The 12,875-nt window shown below is 40.5% G+C and overlaps 1 long non-coding RNA gene across 3 annotated transcripts in view; it reads right to left on the bottom strand.

The window, feature by feature from the left end:
- The window catches only part of LOC111262690 (uncharacterized), a 44,723-nt gene extending 38,662 nt beyond the window's left edge, over positions 1-6,061 (bottom strand). For all 3 annotated transcript variants that reach the window (XR_015312024.1, XR_002681795.2, XR_002681796.2), the window contains exons 1-3: positions 5,494-6,061; positions 4,916-5,048; positions 4,134-4,261 (exon numbers count right to left, since the gene is read on the bottom strand). This is a non-coding gene — a long non-coding RNA (uncharacterized LOC111262690). The remainder of the gene's footprint in view (positions 1-4,133; positions 4,262-4,915; positions 5,049-5,493) is intronic.
- Positions 6,062-12,875: the final 6,814 nt, after the last annotated feature.

The raw sequence follows: 12,875 nt of genomic DNA, 5'->3' as shown, positions 1-12,875 counted from the left end.
ATAATAACGCAAAGAATTAACGTTTTATATTAAGGTAGTTCATGCCAGATTGTTTCGTTGATGGCGCTTTTGTACCAAGAAATGCCCAATGAAGCAGCTCCAAAGAGTTTGCTTACTCGACACGACCATTTTTGACACGCCAGAAGCGAGATTTCAGTAGAGATTCCTAGTAGCAAGGCCTCGTTTAAACCTCTAAATCCATGAGATCTTGTGCTGCCCTTAGGCCTGACTTAAGTTCATCTTAGAAATTACTTACGTCCCTCATGGGAGTAATCGTCACCAACGGAATAGAGAAGACCTTAGTTTGTTACTATGGTTGTGTTTTCCTGCTATTTTTCTGACTATCCTACATACTAGAACCACTTTTGCCGACACGCATGGGCCTTAAGCTCTAACGTTTTTAGTTTCGGCACACGACCGTTGCATCCGACTTTTGACTGCAAGTCCTTGTTCTAAATTTATTTAAACAACGTCTACTGAAATATAAGCCTTATGATGCTATCTATTATGTCTAGAGAACCTATGGCAGACACGTGCATAGCACATTTCATCTTTAAAATGAATTAGCATTAGAACAGACAAATTTATAAGGGCAACAGCTTAACAACAACCCGCGTGGATATTTTATGAGATGAACTTGTCTTGTATCTCACATTTGTCGTGAGGACATATAAAGAGAGGTCAGCTGTATCAGCAGAGACAAACGTCTCCTAAAGGCATTCACCGCGCTTCATAAGGGAAGTATTGAGGGAAAACTTATGTTAACATACTCAATTTGGGATTCCATTATACAGTGTACAGGACCGGCTTTATCTAAAGGCGTATTCTTTTAGACACATTTATATTAACAATATTCTTAGTTCCGAAAAATAAGGATCGTTTAGTCAGCTTATGCCCCCTTTTCAGTATAACATCCTTAAGTAGTCTACTGTAACGCGCATGTAGAAATAACATTATACGTATGCAATCATCAAACAGTCACATTTACTTCTCTCTTTTTCTGTTTTTCGTTCCTGTCCGAATATTCGGAACGGTGCGATCACATAGGATATATTTAGTTCCTCAGGGGAATTGAAAAAAGCCTGCCCCTTTTTTGCGCCTTTCAATAATACGCACAGCTAGAAAAAAAAAAAACCAATGAGGGAATTATGCAAGTGCATCCACCCCACCATTCCCCACAACCAGCACTTTTTTGCAGTTCCTTTTTTTGATCCTCGATCCTTAGAGGATCCAGGTCATCCTTGTTCCTTATCACCTCATCTCACTAAATAAATGCTCTTAGGTAGGCATCTCTTCTTTTTGCTTCAGGCCAGCTCTCTCCTGCCTTTCTTTTAGGCAATGATATACCTTCTCCCATTTTTACTTTTCCCTTCCATGGGCTTCTTTCTCACAATACTCATGCAATTGTTTACCTTGCTGTGTTGGTAATGCTGTAACACACTCTTAGGGTGGGATAGGAAAAATAGCTTGTGATAGTTGCCGCTCGAAAATCGATTTCACACCGCCGCGGAGAATGGCACAAATGGACTCAGACTCACAATTTACTGAAATGGCCTACGAACTCAGTAGATAGTCTAATAAAGGATCTTCTACAGATTTTTTTACTGTATGCAAACTTCTTGTTATTGTTTGACTACGAAAAAAAAAGACTACTTACACGTGTGCCTTAAGCACATTCGAGTGCATAGGCTATCTAGAATACGTCTTTTTACAAACATTAATAGCTGAATTTATAATGCTTTCAAATCATGACTACAGCTTTTGCTCGTTTATTAAGTATATCATGTACATAAGTAAAATAAAGCTTAGATAAAGTGTTTAATATTATGAATATCGAAAAATAGATAATCCGATTCTTCTGTTCGAGTTATGGGGTTTAAGAATACAAGGATGTAATGAGTGTCTAACAGTTAATATTTAACAAAACGTTTCGTCCGCTTAACTCTAAAGCCTCGATTAAGCATCTGCATAGTCTCTAGGTTCGGTTAACTTTCTGCGCCTCGTTTCATAGCAGCATTGCATTGCTGTTGCCACTCGTATTGTTCGAGTCTCGAGTTCACCCCAGATATTATCCTTGTCCCTCGAAGCAATCGTCGCCATCTAGCTACCGATGGCAGGCACTCATTAGGGCCATGCCCTAATGTTCTGTTATATCTCACTGTTGCCGGCAGGAATGACCACCTAGGCTCGGCTTGCTAATTTGGATCCACTACCTAAGGAATTATCCCTTGCGTTTTTCGACTCACGTGCGACGTTCTACCGAACAGATGAAGGAACAACCTAACTCGGGAGGCAGGAAACAGCATAGTAAATGCTTGTTGAAAATAAAATAACCTCTCCGAAGGATAACCACTTACGAAACCTTTAGTTGTTTTACATACGAAAGCTCCTTCAAGGTAATAGAAATGCTGAGTGAAACTGTCCACACGAAGGATACTGAAAGTGTTCGCTACGCCTGAACCGTAAAAAAGAAAAAAAAAAACAGCTTTTGGGACCCTTAGTGCTCACGGTCCGCAGGGACGCTTGGCGAGTAAATGGCAGATGGACTTAAATATATTTATATATACAGCTAAGGCCATACTTTGAGAGGAGATTTTTAATATTACTTTGATATGTGAGAGAGAGTTTAAAACCCTAATGCAAACGCCAGCAGACGTGTTTCCTTCGGTACACGGCTTGACTGGGCTGGAACATAAAGCCCCTTTGGGAAACCAGAACTGGACTGACGACAACAACAGTAGGACACAAACTTCAAAAAGTGGAAAAGACCGTGCAAATGGTGTTGCTGCTAAAAGAACGTAATTGGACTCACTGCGACGCCCATCTAGGATTTAGCCTTCATTTAAATTTCTAAGCTTAGGACAGCTCTAGTGTTCGGCTGCTACCAGATCAGAGGTGAAATTACGGGAAATAATAGAACAACTAGAATTGCTCACAGAAAAGAACGACTTGATTCACTCCGACACTAGCTCGGTTAAGCCTTCATTCATATAGGGAACAGCTACAGTACACGCTCTTAAGTAGAAGCTCAGTTTTGTGACAGGTCACGATTCATTTGCCATAAACTTTATGCCACCAGAGAAAAATAGAATCACAAACAAAATTACTATTTTGTTCTACTGTGCTGGAGTCTTTCGCTTCAAGTTGTGAAAGCGATAATCAAGTGCATTTAACATTTAATAAGATTTCATAATTCTCAATACGCTTTTAGTTCCGTTATGTAATGTTGCTATTTCAATCGCGGCTTAAGCTATTGTTTCTCTAATATGACTGCTCTAGGAGGATATCTTCTTTATGGCCACCCTTCCTTATATGTTTGCGTACAGATTCTCGTACCAGGAGATCAAGCGCATCAAGGTCGCCGCTTGCTGCCTGATTATCTCACTCTAACCATCTTCCTTAACCAATGAATCTTCCTCGCTTGCGCTTTTTTCCGTAGGTTTAAGCTGCCCGCAGAAGTTAATATCTTGGCTGACATTGGTGCACTCATGTCAGACATATTTATAAAAAACGATGCTAAGTAATTTCGTGTATGGGACACCAGAGCACCGACACAGAGAAGTATCCATCCTCTTTAATTAGTCAATGTTTAGACTGGAATGGAAAAGTATTATTAAGTATAACCTTCACATGTGTCTTTCTGGCGTGTTGGTATATTAATAATATGGTTCTTCTTCAGGCGCATTTCCGCTGTTCGCCAAGCTTCTAATACGCGGACGTCTTAGGTAGCCCGCCCTCGAATGAAAAAGTCCCCTTTCGTAAACAAATTCATATCCTCTTACGTCATTAACCCCTGCACCTTTAATAAGATCGGGTTATTCTCTTGCGTGTCGAAACTCCTCTTGCCTTAGTTCACATTAGGGGGAATGCGTGTCAACAGATTTGTGGCTGGCAAACAAATTTCTAGTTGTCGAAATAGTTATTTTTTGTGCGGAAGAGGAAACTCATGGAGGACTGGCTTTCAATGCCATCTAGGCCACCACTGGGGGAAATAGGTAGTAATAATCTTATATACTAACATCAGAGGTCGATTTCTTACTAGCCTATTCACTTCGAATTGAAAATATCTAAAATAGTTTAAAAATCTCTTAGTCAAAAGTCAACTGCAAAAATGTTAAACCCAATGTACTAACCATATGTAACGTACGATGTGCTCTACTCGAATAGGAACATATATTTGAGAGCTGTCTGTCGACTTGTCTTAATCCGCTGTTACTAGTACTGGAATAAGGCCGAAGTCGCCATGGTAGGAGATTTATTTCTGAAATACGAGAGAAGATCAGATTTTGTCTAATTTCTTTGCACTGGATAGAGTCGCGTTAAAATCAGAAACTTTATTAGCTGCCTGAAATTAAGAGTCTGTGCTACTACCAACTTCCACGAGGCTTCTAGGGAGTCCAAAGTCAACCTGCATGCACGAATGCAAAGGATCCTTAACGGGAAAAATAAAAAGCAAAATCCAGGAACCTTCCCCGTCATGCTATTCCTTGAAGTAGCATTTAGCGTAAACCATCGAACCATATTCTATATTTTTTTTTATTTGAAAATCTGACACAAACGTTTAACGGAAGAAGTCCACCAATTCATCAAGTACCACAAGGGTATGTCGATTTTGATCGGAGGTAAATTTATTTACTATAATACTACCTCACTTAGTAGGGATCTCGTAAGGTGTCGCACCTGTTCCGCAAAAGCGAGACTAGTTAAATGGCAAATCGACACTTTGTGTTCAATAAAACATTATCCGTCAACGTACTTTCAGTGCGGCGGAAGATGATCGAAAAGAATTCACTAGATCCGGGAGTTGAATTCTAGTTATTTAAATTTGTTCAAACAGCACGACCTCTGTATGGCTAAATCGATTGTAGTGTATATTGTACGTAGTATGTTTAAATCAAACTTTATCTGCACTTACGTGATCGGCGTATTCACTACGCGGTAGCTTCGTGGATTTAGCTTCTGCCGCATGTCTCGTTCGCACCGCGAAGACTAACGAACACATCAGCTGATGGCGCACAAGCGTCAATGGATCGACGAGAGGCGGCTACCTGTTCGATATAAAATAGCCCTTTAAAAATGTCTGTATTGCAACAGAGTATGACTACTTCCGCGCAGCGATATCGCGACTCAGTATTCGGGGTTCAGCTGAGAACACTCCCGACAAAGCAATATTCAACCAGGATACCAATCTAAATAAAGTATCAAATATTTATCTACGTATACTTCTAAACGCGAAAAGCAATTGGCCCAATAAACATGGTGATGACCGATAGCCATAGCAGCAAATGCAATCTATCTAATAATGCGTATCATATAAAATCGCAAACCTTTACATAGATTTTTAACACTCCCAACTATTAATTGAGTTCTGAAATTAAAGCTGAAACATATGGATCATTTAGATGTCGTTATGCATTTACATTATCTACATATATACTAGGACCACGCTAGCGTACCTGCATGATGCCTAAACCTATTTTAATCGGCACTTACCGTTGACACGCAGTCAGTACTAAGCTTAGTTTTGTAGAGTAATTTTTCATCTTTTGAGGAGTCTTAAGGAGTTCGAGGTGACAGGGCTGCAGCTGGTGCGAAAGCTAAGTAGCTTCCGACATGTTTTAACTATACAAAGTACTTGTGTGTAAACAAGCGGTTAAGTTTACTACGGCTACTGCTCCGTTCAGCTCGTGCAGCAATCAGATGATTATGATTATTATTATTAGTCCACTTTAGTACCCCATGTCGATCAAGAGAATTAATCTGTACTAAACGACTTTCTAATAGAAGTTAGAATGGCAACGTTATGATACAATTATTGGCATTACTAAGTTACAGCCAGCTCTGTCTGTACAGTGAGGCCCACAAAAGACCACGCACACGGCAACGAGCCCACTAAGCCCGTACAATGGGTGAGGGCCAGTTTAGGTTTAGTCGAAAGGGTCAAGACACACTACACGTTATTATGTTCGAGGTAAATAGTGGTACAGGATGAGTTAGAAGAGGATACATCCCTAAATAAGGATTACCAAGATGATAACACTAGCACCAAGGGAAACGCTCGGCACAGGTTTCGTGGCAAAGGCATCTTAACCCAATGCCTCGTCCGAGTGGTGCAACAAAACTGCTCTGCAACGAGACGTGACATGAATGATATCGTCCGCTTTGTTTACTTTGTTCGTTCATCAGTCCCTACCCTCCCTCTTGGTTTGATCACCAGGCTAGAGGATGACACCGAATATCGGCTTTCCCCCTTCTCCCAGTATTCGCCGCATTGTACCGAAATAAAGGTGCGTTTTCTATCCGTTTATCGAATCAAGCCTCTAGGGAGGACTAGAGCATGCGAGAAAGGTGGACGATCCCGTCAACTGCCAATCCAAAACTCTCTAAGTGTAGTCCGCAGCGGCACAATTCCTTCTTGTTGTAACGGGAAGAACCACGTTTATGCTAGTGGCTTATTAATTGGTTGTGACTACTGACTAAACCGCGTTCAGCTTGTAAACACGCCTTTTCCTTCTACAACGGTCTGTTCAACCGTTGCGACCAATGACCCAGCTGGTTTCATACTGTTCTAGGCTGATCCTTGACTTCAGAGCTAAGCTCTTTCTTGCCTTCTCGGCGATTCTAACAAACGAGAATCTGACATATTAATCAAACACTTGTTTTGACAGTATGCATGTATTTGTTCACTGCCAATGCAATTAATATCGTTGATTTCCTTTCATATCCTTCAAGATAAGTATTTCTGCAGCAAGTTTGCAGGAACGTATTGACCTCACAAGCTTCATGCTGTCACATTTCAGCAAAAACGGGAATAGCTTATTATGTGTTAAGTGGTAAATTTTTGCTGATTTCCGGCAAATAATATTCTCGAAGAAATGAAACAAGTAAATTCACTGAAATATCTGGGTTGACTCGCAATCTAGTTAAAACTTCGTTCGCAAAATGCAAGACTCTACGCAAAAGCCTTATGCGAGCCAAATAACAAACAGATAACCTTTTCCTCTCGAAATGATTGCCTTACCTTTCCATTGCAAATACGCTAAATAATAAGAACCTTCTTTATTCACACATATTGTCTAGTACGTGTCGTTGGTGGAACATGAAGGAGCGATCGCTGGTCTCCTGGCAAAACCACCTGATGCGTTCTCAGAATAATAGTTTCCGATTGATCTGTTTTTTCCTTTCTCTACAACATATTGGGTTATTGTGTCGTCATAATAACTTGTTGTTTGCATAATATGGCTACGACAAACACTTGGTCGTCAGTTACAATGAGTGCAACTGTGTCGTGGGAATGAGCGTCCACACGAGGAGCGTTCTTGACACGTTCTCCAGTACGCTAGTACGTTCAGGTGTGATGCCACGCAATCCGCTAACGTGAAAAAAAGAGACTCAATCCTACGATCCAAAAAATCGTGTTCTATTCATTACCAACAATTCGTTAGCACCATTTCGATCGACCATAGAGATAAAATGACTTTTGCCGTGCCTAACGTTTGTGCTGGCAGGAACGAAAGTCAGTCTATCTGAATGGATAGTCACACCTGTTGGCGTTTACGAGACGCAGATATGAGCTTCTTGAAACTCCAGATAGACCGATGATTGACTGTCGCCGATCCGCATCTTTCCGTCATGCGACCTTTCCAAGTATTACCATATTATTTGAACAATATAAGAGCGCGTATCGTGTTGCTACTTGCTGCCTCAAGCAGAAATAGAATGGCATGCTATGGGTGTTCTTAGCGTCGCGCCTAGCGTCGTCACCGGTTTTTCATTGCGTCAGTTGTCTATTTACATTTCATTTGCTTTCGTCCAGTCAGCTGTTTATTGCATGTTGCCAACCTACCATATGCAATCTGAATCAATAAGGCCCGAATAATGATTGTTGTACACTGTTCTTTAACACAATAAGGTTTACTTTGATTTACTACAACGCCTTATGCTGGCGATCCGTACAATACTTCTCTTAATGCAACGTTGGCCCTACAAAGCGACATAGTATTGTTGAGCGGTGTTAGGAGTACAAGTTCGTGCTTTTCTAAAACCGTAGTAAAAAAAACAGCGTAATACACGAAACAAATGTACAAAGCACTAATTCATTTCCTAGTATTGATGTTCCTCTTGGATCAATCGTTGAAAACTACATAGACAGGAAGCTGTTCTGCGGAACATAATTCGGAAAAGAAATTACGATAAAGTCGCAAACTACTGACTATATTAAAAACTGGTAAACTGTGTGCTTACTCCTTAGGGCTTCGAGTCAGCAATTATCCATCGCGCCTGCAGCAGCGTCTAGCTTAACAATTTGGGATTTTTTGTTGCGGTTTAGTAGCCGTCGTCCTCGGATGAGAATCCAATCGCAGCGGTACTGTTCTGCAAAGTTACGATGTAACTGAAGATGACATTGTTTACTAAGTCAGAAACACTTTTAAATGACTCCCACAACCGGCTGAGAACGTTTATGCCAGCAATTGTGCTCGAATTGACGATTTAAGAGAAGAATACGTCAGTCAGTAGAAAAAAGCAGCCAGAAAAAGTGGTTGGGATAATAACCAATTTTGGTCATCAGGACTGAAGTGACAAATAACCTAGGTCATTTAGTCTTGCATTAGTCCTTTCGGTGGTCAGGTACGTGTAGGTGGCAGTAGAATGACGCAAAAGTCGACTTCGCATTGAGTAGCTATAAGTGTACAGGTCGGAAAAGCTGAAGTATCTAGTTTGTAAAAAGTACGCCTTTAGCTAAAGTGGCACTGTAAATCAATTTTTTTCCTTCGTCTAGATATATTTGAAAGTTAGCTTATTGTAATACACCTAATATTCGTCCTAGTAGAGTGAGCAAGTGAGATTTAAGGCAGCTAGAAGGTAGTGCTTAGGAAGCCACCAGGTTACTGTAATATAACGAGGATATTGAATTGGAAGTTTCATAGAGGTTGCTCTTCTCTGGATATATATATATATATATAATAAGGTCGTAGGTAACTCGGTCAGCTACGTTCACATTGTAATGCTAGGAGCACGCTACCGACATCCACTACAAATAGCTTGGAGTTTATCTGTAAACGGGCATAAAGCAAGTCACACAACACCGACGTGCATTACGCAATATCATCCTTATGTGAGGGTTTTTTTATCTTGGGTTTCCGAATGCAGGCCGAAGCGGGCATGCTTTGCGATATGCCACAAGGGAACAACAGGAGATTGCAAGGGCCCAAGCTTTAAATCTGGAATACAGCTCTAAAAAGGGATCCTACCGTAAAATTAAGTAGGGGGCTAATTTTTCGGTAGGGGGTTAATAAACATTTTTGCAAATTGGATGACCTCTGCTAAAACCGTGAACTACTAAGGGTAGGAACTGTTAAGGTTGTTTCTCGAATATCCACAGGAGCTTCTAATGGCGACCTTAGTAAGTGTTTCAACGAAGAGATCCGACCATAATTATTCTAAATACATCTATTTATTTTAGAATGTGTAAGATAAGCTATGACTATTTGAAAAATCTCATTACAAATTTAGGCGAAGGAAGGTATAAGTCAGTTTGTGAAATACCACTTAAATAAAATTGATAAAAAAGACAAACTTTATTATTGTCAAGTGCGACCTTCCGTGTTTCATGTTTCGGAGATCGGATAAGTAAAGTTCTCTCGTTTTCCAAATAGAAAGGAGCGTCAGCAGACTGCGGTAGCACGTTAAATGGCCCCTTGAGACTACATTGGCTGAAGATGCAAACGCATTCGTTGATTTATTCATTCATTCATTGAGATCGCTGGGGACTTGCAGTGCAAGCATGGCGTTTTCTTGGGTAAGTTACTCGCCCGACAAAGTGGAGCAAAGCAAAGAACTTCTACTTTTCGTTTCAGTAAAACTACCACTTGAGGTAAGTGATATGAGTTTTCCCTAGGGAAATCCTTGTGATTAAGAGAGCGCTTGTTAGAATTGCCGACCCTTTTTCATGAAACAGGTTAGGTACACAACAGAGTTGTCTGTTATAGAAAATCTACAGTACATGTGTGGTTGGAATAATCACGTAGGCCTAATCCAAGCCCTTTCGTAGGACAGTTGTACGCTCACCACAGCATAGATGTAATGCCATCTCTCCGATTTGTTAGAAGCAACAATCAGACTTATCTGTGATTACATAGTTATTATTATCATCGGAGCGATCAGCCCAAATTCTGTCGCTGTGGGCGGTTAGACAGCAAAGTGATAGCGAGGGCTCGAGGCAATGTCGTCGAAATGCATCGCGAGGATAACCCTTAGAGCTACCCAGTATTCGTTACATGTGTAGCAGTAGTAAAAAAGCATCAGCAACAAATGCCAAATCCTTGATTTTATCCTCTTGAATCATCCGAGCTAAAGCAGTTATCTCTTACGAAATGATACAATAGACCTGTTATACATTTGTCCGTCACCACCCAATCTTTTTGTAATTTTTTGTCTGGCCTTTGGCTGTTTGGCTTGAAAAAACTGAAAATATTTCTGTTGTCTTACCCGTCGCAGCCACTATTCTTTATAATCATTCATAAAGTCTAAATAAAATGGGCATGGCGTTTCGTAAGTTGCAACGATGCAATCTAAACTGATGTTTTTCCATGCTTTTTATGTTCGCGCTCTCTGTCAGCCCGTGCTGCGTATTCTACCTTTCTCCCGAAACCGCATGGAATCAATCTTCTAATGTACTTCTCCGTCCGGCAGAGGGCGTTGGCACTATGATACGCCACTGCATGTTCAGTCGAGCTAGATTGCCGGCTTAGATATATATACGTGTCCCTTCATGGGTATACGATGACACTTACCCCCTACATTAAGAATGATTTGCTATTCTCGCGACCCATCTCTCTGACAAGCTGAGTTGTTGCTCGTTAGAGCATTGTCATTTTTAGTAGTTCTCAAGGCTTTGACAATGATAAGATGATTATGGTGATCCACATCAGTACATAGAGTATGCAACAAAATCAACGATGTGTAGTCAGGAAGATCAGCTGTTTGTACCACCTGTTAAAAACACCAACAAGCAGAGGCTATCAAAAAACCATAAAAAAACATCAACTCGACGTGGTCGCCACGTCTAAAAAAGCTGAGATCTGTACAGTTATAGAAAATTAACTTATAAAAACAGATGATGGGATTTCTTCTTGGCTTCTACTTGCCACAATTAAGTAGTCATGAATGCTCATAGCGTCACCTATTTACTATTCGTTAATGGGCTAGAAGGCAGCAATGCAAACTACCACGGGAACGCACGATACGGCCAACACGATAAACAATCAGAGCTTCAGATTAGCCGAATAGGCTACAAGGATGACACATAGTTACGGTCAAATTGTAAAGGGTAACGCGTCTTACTTTGTCTAGGACACGCTAAAATATATATACAGATGGATTGGCTAAGCGGGTGTTTTTAAGACTCTAACCACGCTGACCACTAGACATGCAAGATTCACTCGTACTGTCTACAGAAATCATTCTATAAAAAGGGCCTTTTTTTTTAACTGAAAAAAGAGTTTAATGTTCCATGACGTTTAATCTGTGCTATTATAAACTTTGACTTGAACTAAAAAAAGCGCATTGATTATAGGGTGGCCCCAAGCTGTGTCGCCTTATAGTTACTAATGTGTAAAATTGTCGACGTTTCTCTAAAGCGCTGCGATAAGGAGTGCGGTTACTGGTAATTCGCGTGCTATGAAGCCTCGAAATAGACGCTCTAAACCAATCTTACTTGTTAAACATCTTCAAACACTCTCTGTCTAAAGGATTAAATTGTTGTCATGGGCTTTTTGGAAGAATAAAAACAATCGCTAACCACGATATTGAAGTTTACTCGTTACACATTTCACATACATGCTGCATATTTCAGATAGGCATTGACTAATAACATTCGAAGTAATAGACATGCAGCCTACCTCATTGTACGAAGACAAAGCCCCACGATATTTTGTAAGCAATAAGCTAACATTTGCAGAATTTATAATGTATGAACAAAAATACAAATGGTACGAGGATAGGCGTCAAGCACGAAGTAGATTGCAGATTGACCTGATTACCTCAGACAATTATATGTTACCTATGGGAGGTGCAATTTTTATTAGTTAAAATTCTCCGCACAAAGAGCGCTGCCTTTAATGAATTAATTTTTCCTATAGTTAAGTTAATTAATTAAAGTCGCTATGTTGATTCCAATAGTGCTCACTGAATACCATCATCCTGACTCTCATTCAAATTGCCCAACTTACCTAATAAACAATATGCCCTATTTTGCTATCTCGACTTTTAGCTTAGCCGTCAAGGCTCGCCAGTGATTACTATATACGCTCCGCGTAAATAATTCATAATAGGCCACATTGTTCACTCGCCTGTGCTCATGGTAAATGTTTGAATCAAATCGGGGGCACCTGATATTCGTTTAGGTCTCTTCCAGCTATTCGTCTTCGCTAGCTGCTCTTGAAATCTCATTTTGGCCTGCTGCACGATGCACGCGTTCACGTGCTGAAGGTTTCTTGTGAACGTCAGTGATTTTCATTGCTACCTGTTTATAGTTCTAATCACCTGTTCCGCTGTGAATTGCAGAAACCAGATTGTTTATTGGGGGCTGGAACTATAAATTAGTTAAAAACAAACATATCGGTTCTGCGGCGATTTCGAGCTGTACTGTTAACCTGTGCTACAGCGCAATCAACATCGTTCACAAATGTTGCGATTTCTCAGTATCTGCGCAATGAGAAAATAATCGTCTGTTAGCAACCCAGGTACCTTCTATAACCTTAAGGCAGACTCTCGACAATAATCTAGCACTTTGTTTCGAAACTTCCTGAACACACCTCTCGTTCTGACCAATGGATGAGGTCACAGGAACGTTCTATGGGTCTGGAAATTAGATG

Source organism: Varroa jacobsoni, unplaced genomic scaffold, assembly GCF_002532875.2.
Source record: "Varroa jacobsoni isolate VJ856 unplaced genomic scaffold, vjacob_1.0 scaffold_693, whole genome shotgun sequence".
NCBI lineage: Eukaryota > Metazoa > Arthropoda > Arachnida > Mesostigmata > Varroidae > Varroa > Varroa jacobsoni.
The sequence above is the reverse complement of the archived record's forward strand: the minus strand, read 5'-3'. Positions and strand labels throughout refer to the sequence as shown.